Below are 27,234 nucleotides of genomic sequence, written 5' to 3' on the forward strand. Positions count from 1 at the left end.
GTTCATTCCATTCACATTTATAGTTATGATTGTTATCTGTTTCTTTCCCCCCATCCTATACCTGCCCCTGTTAATGTTCATATATTCCCTCCCTTCTCCCTTCCCCCCTTAATAGTTTTCCTTTTGACCACCGCCTCCCTCAATGTTCCCTTTTAAGCCCCCCTCCCTTTTCCTCCCCTTTCCGCTTACTACTTCCCTTGCTACAAAGCACTCCCACCCCCTTTTGTAACCCTTTCCCCCTCCTAATGCCTATAGGATATTTTTATACTTAATGAAGTATTCTATTTCTTCTCTGCATCAAGAGTGACAGGAACAGATCTCATGCGAAGCTCCTCTCCCTCCCCTCTTTCCCTCTAAGATGATACTTTTTGCATTTCTTCTCCATTGAGTCCTATGCTTAACTGGTTGTTATGCCCTCCTTGTACCAGAACCAATGAGGGAAAAGCTCATATGCTTCCCAACTCCCTCCCTTTTTCCTCTGTTATACAGTTTGTATACCTCAATGAATGGCATAATTTACCCTTTTCCACTTCAACCGTTCCCTTTCTTCCTTTGCAGTCCCTTTGTAGTGCTTAATAAGATTTTTTTAATTGTCATTTTGTATATTTTATAGTCTTACCCTCTACTTGTCTATAACCAGTTTGCTCCTATCAAATAGCAGGATGTGTGTGTGTTCTCCTTGTTTACCTTTCTAAGTCACTGTTGCATCTCGTAATTGGAGGTTGAATTTTCCATTGAATTCTGGCTTTTTTATCAAGAAGGTCTGGAACTCTGTTATATCATTGAATGACCATCTCTTTGCCTGGAAGAATATGCTCAGTCTCGCTGGCTATGTGATCATTTGTTGTAACCCAAGCTCTTTTGCCTTCCAGAAAATTGTATTCCACTGCCTCTGATCTTTCAGTGTAGAGGCTGCCAAATCCTGTGCAATCCTCACTGTGTACCCTCAATATTTTAATTGTTTCTTTCTGGCCGCTTGAAGTATTTTCTCTTTTATCTGGTACTTCTGTAGTTTGGCCACAACATTTCGAGGACTTTTCAGTTTGGTATCTCTTTTAGCAGGTGTCTGGTGGATTCTCTCGATTTCTATTTTACCCTCAGGTTCTAGTATCTCAGGGCAATTTTCCCTAACAAGCTCTTGGAGAATGTTGTCCAGGGTCATTTTTTTCATCATAATTTTCTGGTAGGCCTATGATTCTCAGATTATCTCTCCTGGATCTGTTTATCCAAGTCAATTATTTTTTTTCTTTGAGGCATTTTACCTTTTTTGCTAATTCTTAATTCTTCTTGTTTTGCTTGACTAATTCTTGTTTCCTCATAGAGTTATTTGTTTCCATTTGGTTAATTCTAGTTTTGAGCAAATCATTTTCCTTGGTTAATTTTTGAAGCTCCTTTTCCATATCATAGACTTTTCTTTTTAGAGAGATGTTTTCCTCATTATAATTTTTTTTTAATTCTGCTATTTTAGTTTTGAAAGAATTATTCATTTTGTCTTCTATCTCTCTCATTTTGTTTTCAAAGTTCCTTTTGATCTCATCTAGGAGAGCCTTCTGTGCTCGGGACCCATTACCTGTTGAAGTTTCAGTTGTGGGTGTGGAGTCCACATTGTCTCCCTCTGAGGTTGGTTCCTCCTTATGAGAATAGTAGGACTCCAGAGTCTTTATCTTTGTGTTCTGCTTTCTATGCATTTTGAGGCAGGGTCCTAGCTATGCCCTTCCTCTAGGATCCCAAGCCTTTACTGTAGAGGGTTTTGCCCTGGGGCAAGAGTTACTCTGTTTTCAGGGTCAGAGTGGGGGTTTGGAGCAAGTGAGGTCCACTCTGTCATCCTAGTCTTTGGAGGTCCTGAATGGGGCTTTTTTAAAAAAAAATTTCTGGGCTATGAAGTGGTAGCCCCAGGAGTGTTTGCTGTCCAGGACAGGGGCCCCTGTATTTGCTTCTTACCTTGCTCTTTCCAGTCCCAGCCCTTTGATGATAGGCCTGGTATTGGACCTTGTGTTTGGTGGGAAGACTTGCCCTCCGAGTTGATCAAGCCTCTTCCGGGCCTGCCTCTGCCGACTGCACCTTCTGTGCGTGTCTGCTGGCCACGCCACGCCTTCCCAGCCTGTCCCTGTGTCTTATGCATTATTATTATTACTAATCTACAGTGCTTAAAACTGTTCTTTGTACATAGTAAGTTCTATATATGTGTGTCTACATACACACTTGAGCCCAACTTAAGGACATTATTTTGGTTCTCTTTGATCATGAAGAAAAATAACCAACATATCTACAATCATTTCCCTCTAAAAACATTGCAAAACTTCAACAGGAATGTAATAGAAGTCTCAGCAAATGAAGTAGAAATTATTAATGATGATAAAGACAATGACAATTGACATACACATGTGTATATATGTACACATATTTGTTTACATATATATGCATATCTATATCCATATCCAGTCATATATACATATATACACGCACCCATACACATATACATATATGTATTTATAAGTATATATATATAAATTCACACACATATATACACATATGTATGTATGCATAAAATACATTCTATTCCTTATTTCAGTCTCAAACACACCTGGCTTTGATCTTTCCATCCTCATATAGCCCTATGCAATAACATCCCTTTCCTAGGGGGAACAGTTTTACTTATTGAGATAAAGTATTTAGTTAATATCCATTCAACTTGATTAAACTTACAGTCTACTTCATCTAGACAGATTAGTTGTCTATGAACTTTTGTATAACAATGTGATAGCTTTATTTCAACATAATTGGTTTCCTTTTTAGTCTTCTATGTTTCATTCAATGAGAAAACACAATTATGAGGAGACTATTTGTTTCCACACACTAAGGCATCCATGACACTTAAGAGAGTTTAACGCCCCTGATAATCACAATAATTACTCATGAAATCACGTACATACTGTGCTCTATTGTGTATTCATATGTAACAATGACTATTTATTCATATATAGCATACAGGCAGTGTTGATTGCCTTGATAATAAAGCATTAAAATTTGGGGAAGGAAATGGCATATGAGGACAGTATCTTTGCCAGCAAACTTTCACATACAAGTTCATGGGGGTCACAGAGTCAGACATGAATGAACAACAATGATGATGAGGATAACAGCCAACCTTGCCATATTATGACCTGTAGGCTAAGATAAAACAAAAGGCTTTGTAATTTAGAAAGCTCGGTGCAAAATGAGATGATTAGGGTGAGGGAGCCTTTAGGAATTTCTTGAGCCTTGTGATGATTGTAGTTCAAAGCAATTCAAAGGGTGATCCAAATTAATTATGAAATTTTGGTGTGAAAATATGTGATGGATAAGACAAAAAAGAGTACTTTTAAGGAGACTTTGGTAAAATTATTTGTTGTTTGTTGTTAAAGAAAAGAGAGTCAGAATGAGGTATCTTGTCCTCAGCATTTACATAGAGAAGTCTTCCACATGCCTGCTTTTTCTGGCCCCACATTACAGCATGAGCATAAGCCAGAGTTTCTGAAGTCCAGGCTAAGAAATGGTAAGATCTGGAAGTTCCTACCATACTGGAGAGGGTTTAAGCAGATATCAAGTCATCGTCTGTATACCTATCAGCCTAGGACTAGTCCAAGTAAGTTTGGAGAGGTTTCATTAGAGAATATTAGCCAATGAATATGAGAGATAAATCAACAATGAATAGATGGATGGATGGATGGATGGATGGATGGATGGATGGATGGATGGATGGATGGATGGATGAATTTATCAAGAACTTAGTGTTTGTCATGCCCTGTTCAAAATGCTGGAGATATAAATACTAGCAAAAATAAAATTGTTTTCCCCCTCAAAGAGTTACATCCTAGTGGAGGAAGACACCATATTAAAGGGAGCAGGAAGGTGGTAGGAAGGAGGCACCTGTAAACAGGGGAAAGGTGGAAAAGTTGTTTGGAATCATATGCTGTCCTGAGTTCAGAGTCAACATGGTTTTCATGGTGCTTTCCCAAGTGAAGATACAGGGGATTAAATCATCATTCAGAGGAGGAGGTAGCTGTGGAGGCATTGCCAGCAATGAGAAAGCCACTGATGAGGAAGAGGCAGAGAGATAAGAGAAACAGAGATAGAGACGAGGAGAAAATTAAACCGAGTGCCAAAAAAAGGTAGATGAACAGAGTCAAAGAGACAGAGCCAGACAGGGAGGGAGGTAAGGAGGAGGAAGTGAGAGAGACAGAAAGAGATAGACATAAACAGACAGAAAGTGACAGACAGATAGAGGCAGAGACAGAGAGACTGACACAGAGATAGGCATAAAGAAACAGAGAAACAGAGAGAGAGAAAGAGAAAGAGAGACAGAGAATGAACACTTCTCCAGTCATCCCTAAACTGGAACAACCTCAAATTTCTGTTCCTGCCTCTCACCTGCCTCGTCCCGCCACCCCCACCCTCCGCCACACACACACACTGTGCCGTTGCCCAATCCTCTCTGTTAAGAGGAAGGATTTTTGAACCTTAACATTATGAGCTGCCTCAATATTGAACAGCAAGGGAGGTTCCCCACAGTCTGGTCACCTCCCTCTGTCAATGCATTTCTGTCTCATCACTTATAATCTCTCTGAACTCATTCTGCAACTCTTAGTATCCTTCCTCCTGGTCACAGACTCCTATGCACAGTGATACTGAATCTCTATTAGACATTGTACATATCCCATTCCCTTTACCTTATATACCCATTTCCTTATTCCCCTCTCTCCCAACTCTACTTCCTCCCAACTCTATGTCCCAATCCAATCCTACCCACTCCTTCCACTATACTCTGGAATTTCTGTTCAATAGTCAAGAAACTTGTTTTTATCCTAAAACTTTACTTTCTCAATCCCTCTGTGTTCTGGAGCTCAATTGGACATGGTTTTCTCCTGATGATTTTGTATCCTTGCTTCCCCTTTGTGTTAATGGTTATACTTTAATTCATCACCCTTGACTCAATATTTATGGTGAGGGCATTGGAATATTTAGCGTTCTCCATTCAAATTCCAAATTTTGCCTCAGTTATGATCATTCAGTAACTTCTCCTTTGAGATTCATTCAATCCATATTATTTATCTAATAAATAATCTGGTAACTTATCGACTGATCTCCAGGGTTATCTCTTTCCTTTCTCAATTAATTCAGTGCCTGAATAATGACTTTCTGCACTCTCCAATTCCTGCCCTCATTACTAAGACATTTGAACATGTATACTGATGCTCGCTCAACCTAAATTTCCAATCTCAGTTTATCTATTTGTCATGAACTGCAGTAGAGTATGGATCAATTCTCTGCTGCTTATGCAAATTTTGGGCCAACAATTAATATATAAAGAAAGCAAAGGTTCTCTACCAGGCACCCATGCACGATCTGTATATGGAATGATCAGTTACAGCCAATCAAGAACTTTTTTAATGAGATGAATAAGTTCACTTACCTTGGCAGCATATATTCCAGGGATGTACATGTAGATGATAAGGTTGACACATGCACTGTGAGAGCTAGATCAAACATTGGAAGATCCTGAAAGGAAGTGTAGGAGATAAGAAGTTATCAGCATGTCTACCAAGGTAAGGGTCTGCAGGGTCATTGTCCTGACTTCATTTCTATATGCCTATGAAACCTGCATAGTTTACCAGAACCATGTCAAAAAATCTAATTTTTTATATTTGAATTGTCTTATGAAGATTCTGAGTATCACCTGGCAAAATAAGTTACTAGATCCGGAGGTACTTTCTGGAGTTAAACTGTCAAGCGTTCAAACTCTACAGAAGATAGTACAACTTTGAATGGCTGGCCATGTTGTTTGACTGTAGGTTTGCCTGAAAGATATTCATGGAGAACTAACACAAGACAGACACTCAAACAGAATTCAGAAGATGCGATACAAGGATACTTTCAAGGTCTCTCTGAAGAACTTTCTTTTCAGTTGTGAGACTTTGGAGACACTGTCACAAAACAGAATTGATCTTTCAGATAATAAATGCAAAAGAAGAAAAAAAGAAAGATGGAAAGAAAAGAGGGAATGAAAGAAAAAGGAAGGAAAGAGAAAGAAGGAATGAAAAAGAAAGTTAAGTAAAATCTTACCTCTTCTCTTACATTTGAGGACATTACGATTTTCCCAGTTACTAAGGCGTCATCCTCAACTCCTAATTCTCTCTACCCCTCCACCCAGTCCATATCTAATATGTTGCTAAGTCATGTTAATTAAAACTCTGTAGCATCTCTTTTATTTCTCCTTTTCTTCTCTCACAGTGCCAGCTTTCTGTTGTAGGACCTCATCACCTCACATTCTGGACTATTATGGCAGTCATCTGGTTGGTCTGGCTACCTCATATCTGTAGCAACTGTACTTCTTCCTGCATTCTGCTGCCAAATTGATCTTTCAAAAGTGCAACATGACCATTCTTTCTCATCAAATAGTTCCAATTACATCCAGGATAAAATATAAAATCCTCTGGGTTCTATTTTCATTTTTTTTTTCTTTAAAACACATCATAAACTGGTCTCTTCCTATATTTATAGTGTTTTCTTCTTTACTCCCATACATTTATTGTATAGTGAAGCTGACCTCTTTTTCTATACTCATACAAGGTGTTCCATCTCCTAACTATATGCATAGTCAATGACTATCCTCTATTTCTGAAATTTTATCCCTCCAAATGCATCTCTACCTATTTGCTTCTTTCAAGTCTCAGATAAATTGTTTCCTTTTGCAAGAAACCTTTCCTGTTCTCCCTTAAAACTAGTGCCTTCACTAAGAGAGTATCCTCATTTATCCTTTTGATCTTTTCTTTGTACTAGCAGTTTACATATTGTTTCCATTTTGGGATTTTAAGCTACTTGAGGCTGGGAGTGTTTTTTGTTTGTTTTTTGTTTTCGGTCATTCATTTATCTAGTAATTCATTTGTTTATTTTCACTTTATTTGGTCTCCTAGAGCTTAGTAGAGTACCTGAACAAAGTAGGTGCCTAATAAATGCTTGTGCACTTTTCTTGGTTTATTGCTATGGGAGAAAATAGCCTCAACACAGAATTTGGGGAGACTTGGATGTGATCATTTGCTGGATAAGCTGGAGTTATGAAAACCTGCATTCAAATCTGTGCTCAGATACATTTCATTTTCCTATTCTACAAAATGTTAATAGTAAAAGCACCTGCTGCCCGAGATTTTTGTGAGGATAAAACAAGATATTTGTAAAGAGCTTTGCAAAACTGAAAGTCTCACATAAATGATAATCATTCTGCTTATGATTATTAACATTTATATGACACAAATTTATATCACTTATTTTTATATATTATGTGTATATATACTTTATATATTATTATTATTATAAGTTATCTGTGTGAATCATTTCATAAAGGATCATTGTTTAGTCACTTTTCAGTTATTTACAACTTTTGGTAAACCCCATTTGGGATTTTCTTTGCAGAAACACTGTCTGGTTTGCTATTTCCTTTTCAACCTTGTTTTACAGATGAAGAAACTGAGACAAAAATGTTTAAAAATCTTGTCAAGGATCAACAGGTAAATGTATGAAGTTGGATTTGAACTCAGTTCTTTATGACTCCACGCCTGGTTTTCCATTAATTGAGTAATCTACTTTCTCCAAATGAGACTTTAGCTGAGACTTAAAAGAAGCGAAGAAAACCAAAAGGCTGAGATGAAGAGGCAGAAAATTTGAGGCGTAGAAGAATGTTCAGTGGATTGAGTGCTGGACTTGGAGGCAGGAAGACACTTCTTCCTGAATTCAAATCTAGTCCCAGATACTTGCTGCATGGTCAGGGCAAATCACTTAACTCTGTTTGCCTCAGTTTCTTCATCCATAAAATGAGCTAAATAAGGAAGTGCCAAACCACTCCAGTATATTCACCAAGAAAACCCCAGATGGGGTCATGAAGAGTAAAATAGGACTGAAATGACTTAACAACAGAATTATATGTTCATCTCCCTATTTAGTCTGTTTATACTCCAATTCATTCTCCACCAAACTGATAAAATTATTTTCTTAAAATAAAGAATTTTTTTTCTATTTCATTACAAAGCTCAAAACTCATTATTGTTTTTTTTTTCCCATTCATTTTTCTTAAGGCAAATTCCTTATTCTATTTTCTCACCCACTCTCTCCATCCCAAATTTACATTGTACTGTCTATGTGGCCTTGAAAAATTTCAATTAACCTAAAACATTTTGAAGCTTCCCATCTGGAAAATGATGTGGATAACTATGGAGCTTCTATAGATGCTCCCACCTCTACAGCTATGATTCCATTATCTTATGCTTTTAATGTGATGCTTTTAAATATTGACTGTTCCATGAAATTTAAAATTCATTTCCCACTTCTATGCATTAACATCACTATTTCCTACTTACCTGGAATGCACTTTCTCCTCATCTCTATTTTTCAGAGTTCCTTCCTTTTTTCAAGGCTCATCTCAGGCCCTTCTTACTGCAAAAAGCCTTTTATGAGTCCCAAAATTGGTAATGCTACTTTCTACACTTTTGCTGTTTTTATTTATCCCTCTATTTGTTGTATCCCTCAATAGATTATAAGTTCCTACAGAACAGAATCTAGTTTAGTGCATTTACATGGTCTCCTTCTCTCCGGCTCCCTCTCCCCCTCCCCCTCTCTCTCTTTTCCCCTTCTCCCTCTCCCTCTCTCCCCCTCCCCCTCTCCATCTCTCTTTTTTTCCCTCTCTCCCTCCCTTCCTCTCTCCCTCCATCTCTCTCTCTCCCTTCCTCTCTCCTTCCCTCCCTCTTTCTCCCCTTCTCCTCCTCCTTCTTCCCCTTCTACTATTCTTCTTTCTTTTCTTCTCACTGCCTAGCTTAGGACTTTGCCAAAATCAGGTCAATGAACATATGTTAACTGCTTGTTATGTGCCAAGTGTTGGGCTAAATGTTGAGGGTAAGATATATACAAGGTAAGGCAAGGCACTAGCATTTAACAGGGTAAGGAAAGGTGTCTTGCAGACGGGGAAATTTGAAATGAAACTTGAAGATAGCAAGGGAAGCTGGGGCAAATATGAATGGAGAGTCTCAGAATCTCAGGATAGAATACTTTATATTAAAAACAGCAAAAAGACTGATGTTACTGGATCACTGAGTACATGGTTGAGGCATTAGGAATATAAGAAAATTGGAAAGGTAGGAATGTATGAAATTAGGACAGACTTAAAAAGAAAACAGGAAATTTCATATTTGATCATGGAGGTTAAAGGTTAAAGAGAGTCAGTTGAGGTGTGTGTGTGTATGTCTGTGTGTGTGTGTTGGTGAATGGTAAGAATTGTACCACTTTAATAGTTGAATGAAAGATGAATTAGATTAGGGAGAAATTTGAGGCTGGGAGCTCAATCAGGTGACTTTAGTATGAATGAAGCACAATATCAGGGTGATTTCAGAGTCAGAGGAAATAAAGAGGCATATGTGAAAGATGTTACAGACCTTGAATTGATGTGATTTGGCAATATTATATACATATATATATATACATACATATGGAAAATTAAAGTTAGAAATTGAATGTTACATCTACATTATGAGACTAGGAGAATGACAACATCAACAAAAATAATAAAATTAGCAAGAAGCATATATTTTTAAGAAAAAGAAATTATCCAATTTTAGGCATGTTTAAATGTGGGATATCAATTTTGAGATTTCTTAGAAACTATTTGAGTTGTAATAATAGAGATTAAGAAAGAAGTTAGGAGGTCGATAAAGAAATCTGAGTATAGAGATAATAAGTGAATCTTGGAAATTTTGGAGATCACCCCAGGTGAAATAATTTGCAGGAAGAATAGAATATGGGCCCAAAAAAGGACTTTGGGAACACCCATAGATTTCAGTTATGATTTGGATGAAGATCTAACAAATGAGACTTGAGGGAAGAGGTCAAAGAAGAGGACCAGTACAGGGATGGGTCATCAAAATCCAGAGCATATATTATATCAGAGAAAAGAGGGTAATTGGCCATGTCAAAAATTGCAGAGCTGTCAAAGAAGCATGAAGTTTAACAATGGCCACCCAATGGCCATAACATTGGTAGTTAAAGTCATTGACAAACTTGGAGAGAGATTTGACAATTAAGAGATCACTGATAATCTTGAGAGTGCAGTTTCAAGTCACTACTATACAATACTTATGCAAACCTTACTCACTTTTAGAATTCTAGCATTCTACAAGGATGGCTATCATACTAGTCTAACATTCCAAGAACCACTGTTCAAGTATGAAAGGTCTAGGGGCAATCTCTCTCTCTCCACTAATAGGTATAAGAAGACTAGAAGAAGAGAAAGGTGTAAGATATAGAAAGGGCCCTGGTTATGAAGGACTTTGAATGACAAAGTGAACATTTTGTATCTGATCATGGAGACAATAAGAAGTCTCTGACCTTTATTGAATAGGAGGAGGATGTGTTTTAGGAAACTCACTTTAGTGGATGAATGTAGGATGGATTAAAGTGGAGAGAAACTTGAGGCAGGAAGAGACACCCGTAGGAATTGACATGTCACTTGATCTTACCTTACCAAAACTATGCAGTTAATGCTAGGTTTTATCCAATAATGGTAAGTCATGAACATGAGAACATAAAGTAGTTTGCAGACCTACTGAATATACATTGCACATTTGACCTCTTCCCTGCACTGTCCACTCATAATAGTTAACTTCTGGTGAGCTGGACCAGGGATTGTTTTCATCTTTCTATTAGTGGTCAATTTCTTCAATAAGCCCTGGAGTAATTTTTGGGATCTGCTCTCTAACCTGTCAGTCAATTCCAAGTAAAGGGCCCAGAGACAATGAATATTTCTAACTCCTATGGTAGACTTCAACAATATACACATTCATCATGATATTATAACTCATTTTAATAAGATCGACAGGAAAAAAATCAGTCACAAATACAGCAGCAATCTTATATAAGAAGGACATGGTATTTAGCCAGCTTGTTTTCACTGCTAAATGGTAGCTAAGGTGCAGAATAGGATGATCTGTCCTTCACCTCATTCCTCCTGAAATGTTCCAAAGCTACATGATGTCATAAGGATTGGAGGAAGAAAAAGTCATTCCCATTTAAATTATATTAAGGTATCCACTCCTTTGTCACAGTGGACAGAGGGGATCTCTGTGTTATCCAAAAATATAAGAGTCTTAAGCTCTGACTCACACACATGATCATAATCAGGAAAGGCAGCTTTAACCATGCCTCCTTTAACTCTAGTTACACTATGTAGTCTGATTTTTGATTAATTATACATGACCATTCAACCTAACCTAGTATGACTTTCCTTAAATCCTCTCCTTGTTTAAATCAAATTCATCCTCCAAGGTCTATCTGATGCTTTCTCATCTGTAAATAACAACTTTAAACTAGATAATTAGTTAGGTAAAAATGCACAGCAAATGGGATTGGAGTCAAAGGACATGTCTTCAAATCTTATTACAACCACTCTCTTTCAATGGGCCCCTATAAATCTGATCTAATTTTTTCAGCCCCAATTTCCCCATTTCTAAAATGAGGAAGTTGGGTTAGATGTGATCTCACCAATGCTTTTAAATATAAATCTGTCATCCTACAATCCTACAATCCCCACTTCTCTCACAACTACTCACATCTACCTAAACAAAACACATAGCCTATTTTACATGACTACTGCATATCCTTCCAATCAGAGGTTTCTATTTTTTTCCTGACTTTGACATGGAAAATTTTACCTTACCTTAAATGAAACTAATATTTCAGAATCATACTCACTATTGTCTTTTGCATATTCTAGCTGGCAACCACATTGTCCACTGACTACTTGCTGCTTTGTATAACAGAAATGTAATTTCCTTGTTCCACTCCTTTATGTAATCCAACTCCTATGGCTGGAATGTTTTCCTCTCCACCTGTAGCAGCAAGCACCCCAGTGTCCCCAGGGTGGCTGCCAATACAGGTTCTTGGATCTGCTTTGATAAAGGAAAGCAACTCAAAATGGGCTAACAAGCTTACTTTAATCAGTGAAATATGTATCATTTACCTAGTTCAGGGGGAAAATGTCAGCACCCTGAACTTCAGAGTATACAGACAGAATTATCAAGACAGAGAAACAGATGAAATAGACAGTTTCCAAACTGTCCAACCAAATTACATCCACACCAAATCAACATCTGGGTTTCATCAACATCTGGGTTTTTCAAAGCCGGTAGGGCTCTCGGCAATGGCTTCCCAAAGTCCAGATCAAATCACAGAACACTTCTCAAAGTGAGCCCCCAAAACAAAGCTACACATCAGGACATATACAGCCTTCTCCTGGCTCAGAAAATGTAACAACCTTTTAGACCCACAGGCCAATCAAAAAGTATCTACTGAAAAACAAGCCTCCCACCCCAGGCTCCAGGTGCACTTTAGCCTAGGGTCAGGGGAGATCTTAAAATTTACATTCCCATTACATCACCTCTTAAAAATAAAACTTTTTAAAGCTTAGATGTTCCATCCTTTCCTACATCTTCTACATTCTTTTGTATGTTAGCATCCCTATCCAACTCTTTTTACATTTACCTGGTAATTTATATATAGTTTTATATATGTATGATGGTTGAGATTAATAATAATTTATTTCTCTTCAGAGGTTGAAAGGAGAATTTGCTCCTCATATTACTGACACATAGATTGGACTTTATCTGTGATTTAAAAAGTTTATGAAATCTAGTTGTACCTGTGAAACCAAAGGTCCAGCACATTCAATCAATATAAATTTTATTGTGACTACTATGTGCTAGCCAATGTGCTAATACTAGACATGCCAAAAGAGGCAAAAGGCATTCCTTGCTCTCAAGAAGCTTATAATCTAACGAGGAAGGCAACTTTCAAATAAATATATTCATAGCAAGTGATGTACAAGTTAAATAGAAATTGATTAATAGAGGGAAGGCAATGCAATTAAGATCGATTGGGGAAGGTTTCCTATAGAGTGTGAGATCTTAGCTGAGGTATAAGGAAAGCCAGGGAGCTCAGCAGATGAAGTAACAAAACATTTCAGGCATGGGGGACAGCCAGAAAAAAGTGCCGAGAGCCACCAGATTGAGTTGCTTGCTTGTGAAAGAGCTAGAAAATTAGTGTCACTTGCGTCAAATGTTTTGAATTCTGGAGAAAGGTGTAAGAAGACTAGAAAGGAAGGAGGAAACTTGCTTATGAGGGGCTTTGAATCCCAAACAGAGCATTTTTTATTTTTCAAATGCTTTATTAACTTCTGATTTACATCATTTCTGCAGGATTTTGAGTTACAAATTTTCTTCCTGATTTTCCCCTACACACTGCCCCAAAATAGCAGTCCCACAGAATATCCACTTCTCCAATCTGCTCTCTACCATAACCCTTTCGACTTTTCCAGTAGGGCATGGTGGATCTCTATGCCCCAGTGCCTGTATATCTTCATTCCCAATTACATGTAAAATAGTATTAATAATTATATATATATATATATATATATATAAACATTTCATTTTAAAACTTTGAATTAAGATTAATTGTCTTCCTCCCCTGTCACCCACCCTTACTAGGAAGATAAGCAGTTCAATATAGGTTGTACATGTATAGTGAATGCAAAACAAAACCTAGTAGATATATTCTAAAAGACTGACAATATTTCCCTCCCTCCTATCTCACCTCCCACTTGTTCTTTTCTATAATTGTATCTTGTCCCTTTTCAAAAGTGCATGCTTCCAACTTCCCTCCCTGCCAACATGCCCTAACTTCCATCATCCCCCCTCTGATCCCCTTCCCCCCTACTCTCCTGTAGGGTGAGATACCCTATTTAGTGTGTATTTCAATACCTCCCCGAGCCTAATTCAATGAGAATAAGGTTGATCCATGTCCTTTTGCCTTCCTATTCTTCCCCTCCATTGTAACCATTTTCCCTTGCCTCTTCTTTATGAGATAGTTTATCCCATTCTGTCTCTTCCCATCTCCTCTCATTATATTCCCCTCAACCCTTAATTTAACCTTTTAAGTATCATCTCTTCCTGTTAAATTTGTCCTGTGTCCTCTGTCTATGTATATCTGTAAACATATATACAAACAATCACATATATATTCGTATGCCCATATACTCTCATATATAGTCGTGTGTGTGTATATATAACATATTTCTATTCCCTTCAACTATTTTCATACTGAGAAAAGTTTCACAGTTACAATTATTGTTTTTCCATGTAGGAATGTTAATAGTACAACTTTGATAATTTCCTTATGATTTCTTTTCTCTGTTTACCTTCTCATACTTCTCTTTCTTCTTGTATCTGAATGTCAAATTTTCTATTCAAAGATGTTTTTTTTTTCAGAAAGAATGCTTCAAAGTCCTCTATTCCACTGAATGACCATATTTTCCCTTGAAACATGATACTCAGTTTTACTGGGTAGGTGATTCTTGGTTTTAATCCCAACACCTTTGAACTCTTGAATATCACATTCCAGGCCCTTCGATCCCTCATTGTAGAAGCTTCCAGATCCTGGGTTATCCTGATTGTGTTTCCACAATATTAAAATTGTTTCTTCCTGGCTCCTTGTAATATTCTCTCCTTAATCTGGAAATTCCAGAATCTGGCTATGATATTCCTAGGAGTTTCCTTTTTGGGATCTTTTTTTAGGATGTGATCAGTGCATTTTTGAACCTCCATTTTGCCCTCTTCTTCTATAACATTAAGGAAGTTTTCTTTGAGAACTTCCTGGAGGATGATTTCTAGGTTCTTACTTTGATAATGGCTTTCAGGTAGTCCAATAGTTTTTACATTATCTCTCCTGGATATATTTTCCAGGTCAGTGGTTTTTCCCATGAGATATTTCACATCGCCTTCTATTCTTTCATTTGTTTGGATCCATTTAACAGCATCTTGATTTCTCATATAGTCATTGGCTTCCATTTGATTCAATCTAATCCTGAAGCAATCATTTTGCTCAGTGAGCTTTTGAAATTCTTTTTCCATCTGGCAAATTTGGCTTTTTAAGGCTTTCTTCTCCCCTTGCCTTGTTGAACCTCTTTTGCCATTTGAGGTAGTCTATGTTTGAAGGTGTTATTTTACTCATTAAGGCTGTTGACTCTCATTTCAAAATTTTCTTGCATTGTTCTCATTTCTCTCCCCAATTTTTCCTCCACTTCTCTTATCTGCTTCTTTAAGTCCTCTATGGCCTGTAACCAGCTCTTATTTTCCTTAGAAGCTTTTGGTGCAAGAGTTCTGACTTCACTGTCTTCCTCCTCTTCCATACTTTGTTCCTTTTTGTTTCCAAAATAGGTGTCTAATGTTGGAATCTTCTATCTTCTTTGTTTCCTTTCCTGGTCATGTCTACTCTCAGTCACTTGTCCCCTGAGCTTTTTGCCACAGTAGGACACTTCCACCAGACAGGAGAGCGTTCATCCCAGATGCTCGGGTTTTCTCAGCTGCTGGTGGTATTAGATGGGTCCCCTTTCTGAGGCCTCCACAAACTCTGGAAAGCTGGACACCTGCCCCAGCACCTCCACCCTAGACTGCAATCCAGATCCAAGAAGGCTAAAGCAAGAGTGATTTCTCCTCAGACTGGTCACTTGATTCCCCTACACTCTGCAGGCCAGTACCTGAAGCTGCCATGTGTTACTGGCTGGCTGTGCCAGTGTCTCAGTGGCTTCTTGCCCCAGGGGCAAAAGCTGATGCAATCACACTTACTGGGTCCCAAGGTCCAGACGGCACTGACCTCTCACTTTGTCCTTCCCTTCTATTTGTTGATAATTCTGGAAATGGCCTCAGCTGCTGCTCATGCGGAGTCTCTCTGGTCAGCTGCTGGTCAGACCCACCCTGGGGCTACAACCTCCAACTCATGTGGGCCTGGGCTCTGCTCTCAGAATGCTCTCCTGACCAATTCCTGCTGGCCTGCCAGGTTGTCCTCCGTGGGAGGTTAGCTTTTCTGTGTCATTTTGTGGCTTCTGCAGCTCCAAAGTTTGTTCAGAGTCCCCTTTTTGCGTTGATTGGGGAAGGTGGAACCTGGAGTAGATTGGAGGTCTTGTTTGTACTCTGCCATCTTGACTCTGCCCCCCTGTAATGTGTTTTCAAGGCAAAAAGAAACCACAGGAATTTATTAGATAGCGGGGTAATAAAATTGTACCTCTGCTTTAGGAAAGCTGCCTGAGTGGCTGAATGGATAGATGGATAGAAGTGAAGAGAGACTTGAGGCAGGCAGACTCACCAGTAGGCTATTGCAATTATCCATGTATGAGGTGATGAGGGCTGATAACAGAGTGGTGGCGGTATCAAAACAGACAAAGTGGTGTATATGAGAGGTGTTTCAAAGGTAAAACTGACAAGCCTTTGGCAAGATATTTGATATGGAGGAGCCAAGATAGTGAGGAATTTGTGATGACTCCAAGGGTGAGGGACTGAGAGTATAGTGTTGCCCTCTAGAGTAGTATGGAAGGCAGGAGGGAGACAGGTTTAAGGAGATAATAATGAGTTCCATTTTGGACAAAATGATTTTAAGATATCTAGTGGATGTCTAGGTCAAGATGTCTCAAAGGCAGTTAGATATGAGAGTTTAGATGTGAGCAGAGAGTTTGGGATGAGATAGGGAGATGTGAGAATTGTCATCACACAGAAAATCACTACATTCACTGGAGCTGATAAGATCACCAAGAGAAATGGTGTAGAGGAAGAAGAGTGTCCCAGATAAAATGCTGAGGACATCTACTATTAGAGGGTTTGATCTGGAAGGATTCAGGTGAAAGAGACAGAGAAGGCATGGTTAGATAGGTAAGAAGAAAATGAGAGTGGTGCCCCAAAAATCTAGATAGTGGGACTATTAAGGAAGAGATAAAAATATACTATATCAAAGGCTTCAGAAATGTCATGAAGTATGAGTATGTTGTGGGTTATTTAAAAATATAGTTTAATTAAATTAAATTGCAAAATATTTTATTTCTACAACTGACTTTCTTTAAGGCTTTATCAAGCCAAGCTTGGTCCTCCCTACACTAATGTACCCTTGCCATATTTTAGTCAATATTCCCCACACAATTGATCACCTAATAAAACTTTTTTTTCCTTTCATAGATAGTTAGTTCTATGTCCTCAGCATCCTATAGAGAGAAACTGTGCTGTATATTTCCCTTTTATTTTTCCCAAATAATGCAACACAGTACTGGGCACAGAGCACACACTTATTAAACACTTGCTCGTTGATTTTTCTTTTTCAATCATGCTTCAGCCGATCAATAAAGAACACTAGCACACCTTCACTAACCCCAGTTTAATACATCAGTAGTTCTTGATTCCTTCAATAAAAAAGGGAAGAAAAAATAAGAAAATACAATAGCTCTGAGTAATGTGTACTTTATACCAATAAATATATAAATAGCTGAATAAATACATGTCCCTGAGACTGTTTCCACGAATATAACTCATCCCTGTATTCAATATCTATAGAGCCATTATAATTAAATAAAGAAAGAAGCATAATCTTCATTCATAATGGGTTTTTATCCTCTCATTTTTTTAGCTCAACAATGAAAAGGGACCCCACAGTAACAGAATTCATTTCATCGACCTCCCAAGGAATGTATAGCGTTTGTCAATTGATGCAATGTTAGTCCTTCCTCTTGTCAAACAGATATTATATTGATAATGATTTTTCAAGGCTTATGATGATGACAAAACAGGTGTAGTGAAAAACAGCCCTGCTGTATAGTTTCCTTTTTTCCCCTCTATTTTTCTCCTGCTTTCTGCAGGAGCCTATCTTATTCTGAGTTTAGTTCACTCACCAACTGTGACAATAGTATAGGTGGGAACAAGAAATTTCAGATAATAGTAACAACAAGAACAATTAAAATAATAAGAAGAAATGAACAACAATTAGGGATAGGCCTTGGACATGTTATTTATTGATTTGGGAAACTCCCAGATGAAAAATTCCCCTCTACCAATTAGACTTAGAAAATGTTTTGGGTCACTAGAGGGTTTAATGACTTGCCTAGGGTCACCCAATTAATATTTATCATTACAGGGAAGTCTTGAACCCACACACACTCATGCACACAAACACATGCAGATGGTTAACTTCAAGTCCATTATCTATCCACTGTCACTCTTGCTTCTCAACAACAGTAAAAGAAGTTCCTACCCTTGAAAAACTGACATTCTACTGAGGCAATAAACCATCAATAAGGATAAATGAATACAACATAGCTTGAGAAGAAAGAAAGTATTATGCATGGAAGGGGATATTAGAGAGGTAATAACTACAAATATTTCTACCTCAATATTTTATAGATTACTTTCTTCTCAACCCATTTTGAGACTGTTTAATTTAGAAAGATTACTGGTTTTCTATCTATGTTTCTTGCTATTTATTGACTTAATTGTTATAGATACATGTTTTTAGAGCTGAAAGTGTCCTTAGAGGGCATAACGTATACTTTCAGCATTTGGGACATGTTAAATTGGAGGTGCTCTTAGGACATTTTTAACAGATAGTTGGGAAATCTGATTGGAGTATTAGAGCATCTTGAAATTCCCAAATTAAAGAATAGGGAGGGGGTTTTAAAACTGCATATCCCATTCTATATGAAAAATATACCCCAAAGTGGCCATCCAACTTTAACTTAAAAGCCTCAATGGAAAGGAAATCACTGCTTCTCAAGGCAGTCCATTCAATCTTTGGATGATGTAATTGTGAGACTTTTCCTTCCCCCCCCCCTACAAACTTTATGTGAAGTTCAAGGAAATGGGTTCACATAAAGTACTTAGGGTAACATGAAGCCTGGATGTCAGCTTTATTATATTTCAGTACCAATATAAGCATTCTAAAGATTGTACTCTCGTCAGACATGCACCAGAATCGATCAATCCAATTTTAGTGATAGTATGAATCATAGTTAAAAAAGTGTAACCATAGAAAGAGTGGCACGCTCATTATCTTTCTTAATACCTATCAATAATTAAATAGCATTAGAGAAGGTGATTTCCCTTGAAAACATTCAATTCACTTAAGAAAATCCAGATAGATGACAGTTATTCTCCCCAGTTGGGTATTTCATCAGGACAAAGATTTCTGCCAATGATAGTACTGTCCTTCTGAATTTCCTTTTTGAGTCAGATTCATACATTCAAGGTACTTATGACCCACCAATCATTCAACTACATACCTCTATTTAATGTTTGCTCTGTCACATCTTAAGGGGAATATTCACGGATTTTCTAGTGGCACTATTTATTTAGCCATTCATGTATTTAGTGGAACATATTCCACTCACTTTTGTTTGATTCCAGAAATAAAAGTCAAAATCAATGGGCAATAATTCCTCAGTGGTTCAGTAGTGTGTGTGTGTGTGAGAGAGAGAGAGAGAGACAGACAGACAGACAGACAGACAGACAGAAAGACAGAGAAATCTAATAAGGGGCTGGAAATTAAGATTCCAACCCTGGATTAGAAAAAAAACAGAGATCCTTCTCCTCTTATTCCCTAATGCTATGAACAAGAGGACAGAAGGACACAAGAAAATGAAAAGTATATAGAACATTATACACAATAACAGCCACATTGTGCAAGGACTGATTTCGATAGACTTAGCCCCTCTCAGCAATGCAAGGACCTAAAACAATTCCAAAGAACACATGATGGAAAATGCCAATCACATTCAGAGAAAGAACTATGGAGTTGTTATGTAGAACAAAGCTTCCTTTTTGTTTTGTTTTCTTTTTCTTTCACATGTTTTTTTTTCCTATTCATTATAATTCTTCTATGCAACATGACTAATGTGAATATATGTTTAATAGGAATATATGTATAGAGCCCGGATCAGATTGCAAGCCATCTTGGGGAGGTGGGGGGGGCGGAATTTCAATCTTATGGAAGTGATTGTTGAAAACAAATAACTTAATAAAAAAGAAAGTGAAAAGGATAAGGTAAAGTACAGGTGTTTATGAAACTATGATTAGGTCAGATGCAATCATTAACAAAACAAAAATAAATTCTTAGAAATAATTGTCAGTCAAACCTAAGTGTTTTAGTAAAGCAGAAGAAGAGAGCAAACAGCCCTTCTTTCTCCATATTTTTTCTAGGCATCTGGTTGTTGTTTTTGTCATATGTCATCCTCTTTTTCTTCTTCTCCTTCTCCTCCTCCTCCCCCTCCTTCTCCCCTTCCCACTTTTCCTCAATGCTCTAGTTACCAAAGCAAGTCTCTAACAATAAAACAAAAGAAAACAAACAAACATTCCAACAAACATTCTTATACCTGGATGCTTACAACTTCAGTATTCATCCTTTGCAGTTTTGGGGGAAGTATGAATTTGAAAAGGATGCAAAGACCTGGTTACCTGACCATTAGTACTGTGCTACCATGACACTGTTTCATGTGACTAAGGGAAGGGGGTGGGGCACAGAATTGCCATCCTTTTCCTTGATGCTTGTCTTCTCCTCTCAGGTGCCAAATGTTACTTAAAAGAGTAACACAATGAAAGACCCATCCCCTTCAACGAAACCAGTCACCAAAAAATGATTGAAAAGGGAAATGATGAGAGTGACTAACACGTGGATATTGTTTTTTTTTTCCAGAAAGGAGGAAAGGCAGTGGGGAGAGAAGAAGTGTTCATTACCTTTCTATTCATTATAGACTGGATCAAAACTGTACAAGGCTGTCACATCTTCTTTTTACAGGTCTGCAGAAATCATCCCCAGAAAATTATCTCCTCTATATTTTAAAGTGACATCTCCTAAACCACTGGTAACAGCATCCTCCAATCCTCCTTCTTGCTATGGTTTGCTCCTTCTCAACATTCTCTTCAAAGTAAATATCAAGGCAGACTCCAGAATGTCACCTTGGATAGACTGTCTATCCAACAGCTCAGTCACCTCACCTGTTTTTGGGTTTGTTTATAAATATCAACAACCACAATTCTAATCTCAAATTCATATCTCAGAGTAATATCCTTTCTCACAAGCTGGGAAGAAATGTATGTCCTTGGGGCAGTAGGAAGTTAGCTACTCTTATAAAGGCAACAGTTATCCAAGCCTGGCCAGACAGACAAGAAACTCCTCTATGACACGTGAAAACAGAACAGTGTACATTCTTTACTTGAAGACTTATCAGAGGGAGGCGTCAAAAATATCAACTTCTTATGATAACCACTGTACTTTGGATAGCCCTCATTGTTAGCAAGTCTAAATCTACATTTGTAGCTTCCAGCTTTACACTCAGATATGAAATAGAACAAATTTGCTATTTCTTACATTGAATTTTCCTTCAAAATACTTGAGCTATTTTCATATATATCTTGAATTTTGTTTGTTTGCTTTTGAAAATGAACCTTTCTTTTTCATTCAAGCAATATTTGAAGGTCATGGCTTTCTGTCCTCTTCCCATAATGAAAACCATCTTTTGGAAATATTTCACCTTGATAAGATACATACTAAAATGAAACACCTTGAGTACTAAATATAATACATTTATGCACTTTTATAATGGTATAAAAGCTTCCTTTGAGACTGAACTCAGCTACCATATCCCCTAGGAAGTCTTTCTTTATCAGTCTATTGTTTTTTGCTGATGCTCTCTCTCTCTCTCTCTCTCTCTCTCTCTCTCTCTCTCTCTCTCTCTCTCTCTCTCTCTCTCTCTCTCTCTCTCTGGCTCTGGCTCTCCCTCCCCCTCTCCCTCTCTGTCTCCATCTCCGTTTCCTTCTCTCTCTCCGTCTCCATTTCTGTGTCTCTCTCTGTCCCTCTCTTTCTTCATACTCAGATTATCACAGAATTGGTATAATCATTGTAGTGCTAAGAAGTTATTTTTAGACCCCTATAGCATCACTGACTAACCATGATCAACATTGCTTTCCAGTTGCATGTGCTCATTTGAAGTCCTCTGTCTACAATAATATTGTCATGCACAATCCTCAAACTGTCTCCATTTGAAGATGGAGTACCTTTTGAAGTTGTCCGTAGGAAGCCAGCAATAGGAACAATCCAAGCATACTCTCAGGCTAAAAGCAGATTTTCATTCAGAGCACCTGAATATTCAGGCTTCATGATTTCTTTCATAGAAAGAACAGCAAAGATATGTCTCGGATATCTTTTGGTTTTAAGAACTTTGGGTTTGGTTCATGTGGTATATACTAGCATCCCTGCTTTTATGTCTGTGTGGATCTCAGTTCCCAGGCCAACTTTCCTTAGCAGTCAGGATATCTCATCTCTGAAAAAAGATGTATCTTCACTCTTTGCTCTCCCTCTACATGTATTAGAATATCTACAGAATAAATCAAAGAGTGTGGTGTTGTGTTGGCCTATACAATGTAATACATTTTAAAAACATATTTGGAAAAATATTTATGAAAAGAATTACTCTCCAAAAGACCCATCCCCTTAAACAAAAACAACCACAAAAACGTGACTGGGAGTGGCAATTATGAGAAAGACTTACACGAGGATTTTTTTTTCTTTTTTCCTGAAAGGGAGAAAGGCAGTTTGGACAGAAAAGATGTCAAAGTGTTCATTACCTTCCTATTCATTTTACACTCGATCAAAATTGTAGAGGGTTGTCACATCTCCTTGGTGCAGGTCTTCAGATATCATTCCCAGAGCATTATCTCCTCTATATTTTAAAGTGGCATCTCCTAAACTATCTGTAATGGCATGCTTGAGTCCTCCTTCTTGCTATGGTTTCCTCCTTCTTAAAATTCTTTTCAAAGTAAAGGTCAAAGTAGACTCCAGAATATCATTCATGATAGACTGACCCAATAGCTCAGTCACCTCACCTGTTTTTGGACCTGTTTAAAGGCAAGTAAAGTGGACTGAACCTGACTTGAGCTGTTCTCTTGGCTGCTTTGGTCAAATATTTTACTTCAGTCATTCATTGAGTATTATACAAGTTATCAAAATTCAGTTTGTTTAGCCATAGCATAGAAATGATTTTCAGAACATATACAACACTAATCTTAGGTAGACATCCCACTACCCTACTCCTGTCTTTACTACTCCTGCTCTCGACTCAAGAAGGAAAAAAATGTTGTTTGTCCTTCATTTTGGAAGAGCACCATGATGTCAGAAAGGTGATGTCCTGACTTGCAAGTGCATTGGATTTAAGTGAAGGAGGGCTGTAGAAATTCACAAGCCTCACTTTCTCCTCCAGACGAATCTGCTTCAAGTGGCCAGATATACTTCAGAACAATTGGAGTTGCCCTCCCATATGGAAATATATTTGATCAAAAGAGTGGAATATGGTGATAAGCAGTGTCTTAGAACATACACCAGATTTGAGACACCATTAGCTCACTGAATCAGTCAGGTCTAGAAGAGAGTTCACTTGGTTTTTAGACATAAAACAAAATAACACATTGTCCCAGTATACCATACAAACAAAACAAAACAAAACAATAAAAAATACCCAGAAAAGCAAATAACCATCCAAAGCTACATCTAAGTGTGTGTGTGTGTGTGTGTAAAAGTATAAAACCAAGTCCTATCAAAGCAAGTTACATTTATATATCTATTTAAATATCACATGCCCCTGAGAGGATGTATGCTCCTGTGTGAAGGAACACTTTCATATTGTCCTTATATTCCCAGTGTTTGACACAAAATCTGTCATCTGGTAAGTGTTTAAGGCATGCTTATGCAACAACAACAAGTGCCACTACTACTACTACTACTACTACTACTACCACTACCCCTACCACTACTATTATTACTATTACAACTATGATTTATATAGTACTTACTATGTGCCAGAGAGTGTGCTAAGGGCTTTCAAATTATTATATCACTTGATCTCCACAATAAATCTGTGACATAAGTACTATTATAGTTATGCCTTCAACATATCCTTTACCCATCATAGTTTATATATATAATGGGTTGGCATTTGAAATTAAATGGGAATTTTTTGTAGTTTTACAGAAGCTGCAGTTGACTTACAAAGGTCAGTACGTTACACAGAACAGGTTTAGAAACGCAGAAATATATAAAATATATGTATAGTATTGTACAATATCAACGTATTTTTAGTAACATCAATATATACAATTTATTTTTTAAAGTTAAAATGTGATCAAATACTTAACCCAAATTTTACAAAAAGATACTGTAAATACCCCATAAAAAGAAAAGCAGACCTCTTCTCTTCGACAAAGGGAGGACCAAAATCATTTATGCAGATTTTCCAGGTCACAGAGATGCATGCTCCCCCAAACCTCCATGTTGTGGAAGGGATAAGTCTATCTTCCTCATTTTAGAGATGAAGAGACTGAGCAACACAGAGATTAAATGATTTGTATAGGGTCAGACAGTTAGTAAGTGTCTGAGGCTGCATTTGAACTTAGATCTTCCTTACCCAAGCCCAACACTTTATCCACTTCGTTATCTAGTTACCTCAATTGACCTGAATTTGTGCTCACTGTATTCATCTTACCTTTCTAAAATAGGGATAAAAATATTTGAATTATCTATCTGAATGGGATATTTAGTAGGGCTTAAATAAGATAATATATTCAATGTGCTTCACAAATTTTAAAGCACTATGTAAAATCAGTTAAAAATATTATGTCACACTATTCCAGAATTCGTCTCTAAATTATCTGAAAAATGAACATGCATTCCTATTCGAACATTTCTTTGAATGGAGAATTCACCATCTGTCAGGGTAGACCATTCCATGGATGAATAGCTCTAAGTGTTAGGAAAATGTTCCTTAGAGAGCCAAAATCAGTCTCCCAGGAAGCCCAATGAATTGGTGGTGGTAGCACTGTTTACTGGAGAATATCGAAGATCCAATCCAGATGGCAGCTCTTTAGATCACTCTTGATTACTATTCTTGTCTTCCCTTCTTGCAAAGTCTTTGGAGGCAGGTCCTATTTGTACTTATTTTTTCTTTGCGTCACCAGCTTCGACTACATTGTCTGGCACATAGTAGGCACATCAGAAATTCTTGCTAAATTGAGTTAAAAATAATTCACTAATTCAGTCAGTGAATAAATGTGTGTTTGAATCACTTCTGATATATTAGACATTGTACTAAATACCAAAGATATGAAAGAAGGAAAAACAGCACCCTGCTATCAAGGAGCTTACAATCTAATGAAGCAAAAAATTTTTCAGTAACTATGTACTATAAATACATACATATAAACACACATATACCTATTTATGTATATATGTATATGTGTATATATTCATACACACATACATACATTAAATGGAAAGTAAGCTCAAGCTAATGCAAGGGTTAGAGAAAGGGTTCCTATGTGGGTTCTGGAATTTTATTTGTGCTTTGAAAGAATTGGATACGACATATTCCATTGATTTAGAATTGAAAGACACCTTAGAAATCATGTAGTCCAACCATCTCATTTTATGTATGGGGAAACTGAGGAACAGAGAATGAAAAGTTCCTTGACCAAGTCTATCCAGGTAGCTAAATTTCTAGCCAGGATTTTAAGCTAGAGCCTCTGACTCCAAATCCTGCCTCACTTCTACTGTTCCTTATTATTCTCCATATGGGTCATTTCTCTTCCCCGTTTCCCTTGTTTGCTAATCTCTCTTTCATATCAAACCATACACAGAACAAAATAAACCAATTTGCTGAAAATCAGGTCCTCCTCAAATACCCCGTTTTGGAAATTTCTTTGAAAAAACCAAGGTGCTGGGAATGGAATGGAATCATCTGTTGTTTGAACAGCCCCTTTGTCTCTTCTTCCTATAAAACCCCTCTCCAGTTAACTTCTTTTGTTCCTTTTGTTTTCCAGCTGCCAGGTTTTGGATCTTAAATAAAAGATAGCTTGGTGACCTCAATAGGTTTGTGTTGTAGAAGATCACGTCCAATAAATAATGTATAGGCTGAGTATCCATTATTAATTTCTGCAATCAGCAGTAAACAATTCGAGCTGGGCCTCCGTGCTCCTTCCACATGTTCCACTGGAGGCTGTTAGCTCAGTCCACCCGGTGCTTTTCAGCACTCCATCGGCTTGTTTATATATCTGTTCGGTACAGCTGCGATTGGAGGCCTCATCACAAAATGTTTTGCATCAGGTCCTAATTGAAGGTTGAGCATGCTATTTATTTTCTCCTGACTGCTGTTTTTTAGGAAGCATTGTGCCTTGGCTTACTGGACAGCTATCAGAAAAATCATACATCCTCCCATAAGAGGGCATGGAGTGCCAACTACTGAATTAGAGACAAATCACAACACAGGAAAATACCGCTATTCAATCAGCACTCGGCCCTAGCCTGACATATCTTTAGAATATTTTTGAGAAGGATAACTCTTCCAGGGAGCCTGTGAGTTTTATTTTAAAGTAAGACATGTCCTCAGATGACTTGCAAAATGAAGTGCATGGACTAAAAGAAAGCACAAGCAGTTATAGTTCTAATTTTCTTTCCTCATAAAGTCTCCCACTGCACGTGGGGCCATCTTCTGTCTTCTTTTTTTTTTTTTTTTAAAGCAATCGGTCTTAAGAAACTTGCTCAAGGTTACACATCCAGGTATTTCTGGGTGGGTGTTAAGTATCTGAGCCCAGATTTGATCCCCAGGTCATCCCAACACTGGAGCTGGTGCTCTTACTTGCTGTGCTACCTGGCTGCCCTGATCTCCTCTCATCTTGAGCTATATCTTGCCCACTGGTCCCAGATGGCACTGGACGAGAGAGTGAGGCTAGTGACTTTGCACAGCCCTATGTCACTTAAATCTAATTTACTTGCAAGTCAAGATATCACCTTCGTGATGTCATTGATCTTATTCAAGAACAAAGTACAAACAACAATGGTGAATACATTTTGGATTGATGAAATTGAATCTATGAAATGATAGGATTTCTTTCTGGGCACTGGAATAATCTCTGTGAATTTCCAAAGGATACAAAATGCTTGTGCCTTAATGCTTGATCAGTAAAGATTTCCAGGAGTAAATGGAAGTTTGGGGCCCAGGAGAGATGAAGCAAATGGTCATGGGCTAGGTATGATTCCAAATTTCAATGTCACACAGCTAGAGTAATGCCTTTCCAGGTTTCCATGGCCTTTCTGTATTATATCTTCATTGAGCTGAAGACTAACATAAAATCTGGATTTCAGCAGCAAAATAAGTGTATCCCAGTTGAAGGAGTGCTTGCTCTGAAATTTGAGGGGCTGCGCTCGATTCTCCACTCATTAGTTATAACCCATATGACCTTAAATTGTTTAATGTCACTGATCTTAACTCACCCAGATTGTAAGAGAGAGAGAGAGAGAGAGAGAGAGAGA

General features: G+C 37.7%; 1 long non-coding RNA gene across 1 annotated transcript in view; it reads right to left on the minus strand.

Annotated features, from left to right (window-relative positions):
* The window catches only part of LOC138145993 (uncharacterized), an 85,690-nt gene that overhangs the window by 47,274 nt on the left and 11,182 nt on the right, over positions 1 to 27,234 (minus strand). The window contains exon 2 of the long non-coding RNA XR_011164357.1: positions 5,453 to 5,538. This is a non-coding gene — a long non-coding RNA (uncharacterized lncRNA). The remainder of the gene's footprint in view (positions 1 to 5,452; positions 5,539 to 27,234) is intronic.

The sequence above is a fragment of the Petaurus breviceps genome, unplaced genomic scaffold, assembly GCF_028583685.1.
Source record: "Petaurus breviceps papuanus isolate PSGF00001 unplaced genomic scaffold, PetGlider_PUasm1.0 139, whole genome shotgun sequence".
NCBI classification, from domain to species: domain Eukaryota; kingdom Metazoa; phylum Chordata; class Mammalia; order Diprotodontia; family Petauridae; genus Petaurus; species Petaurus breviceps.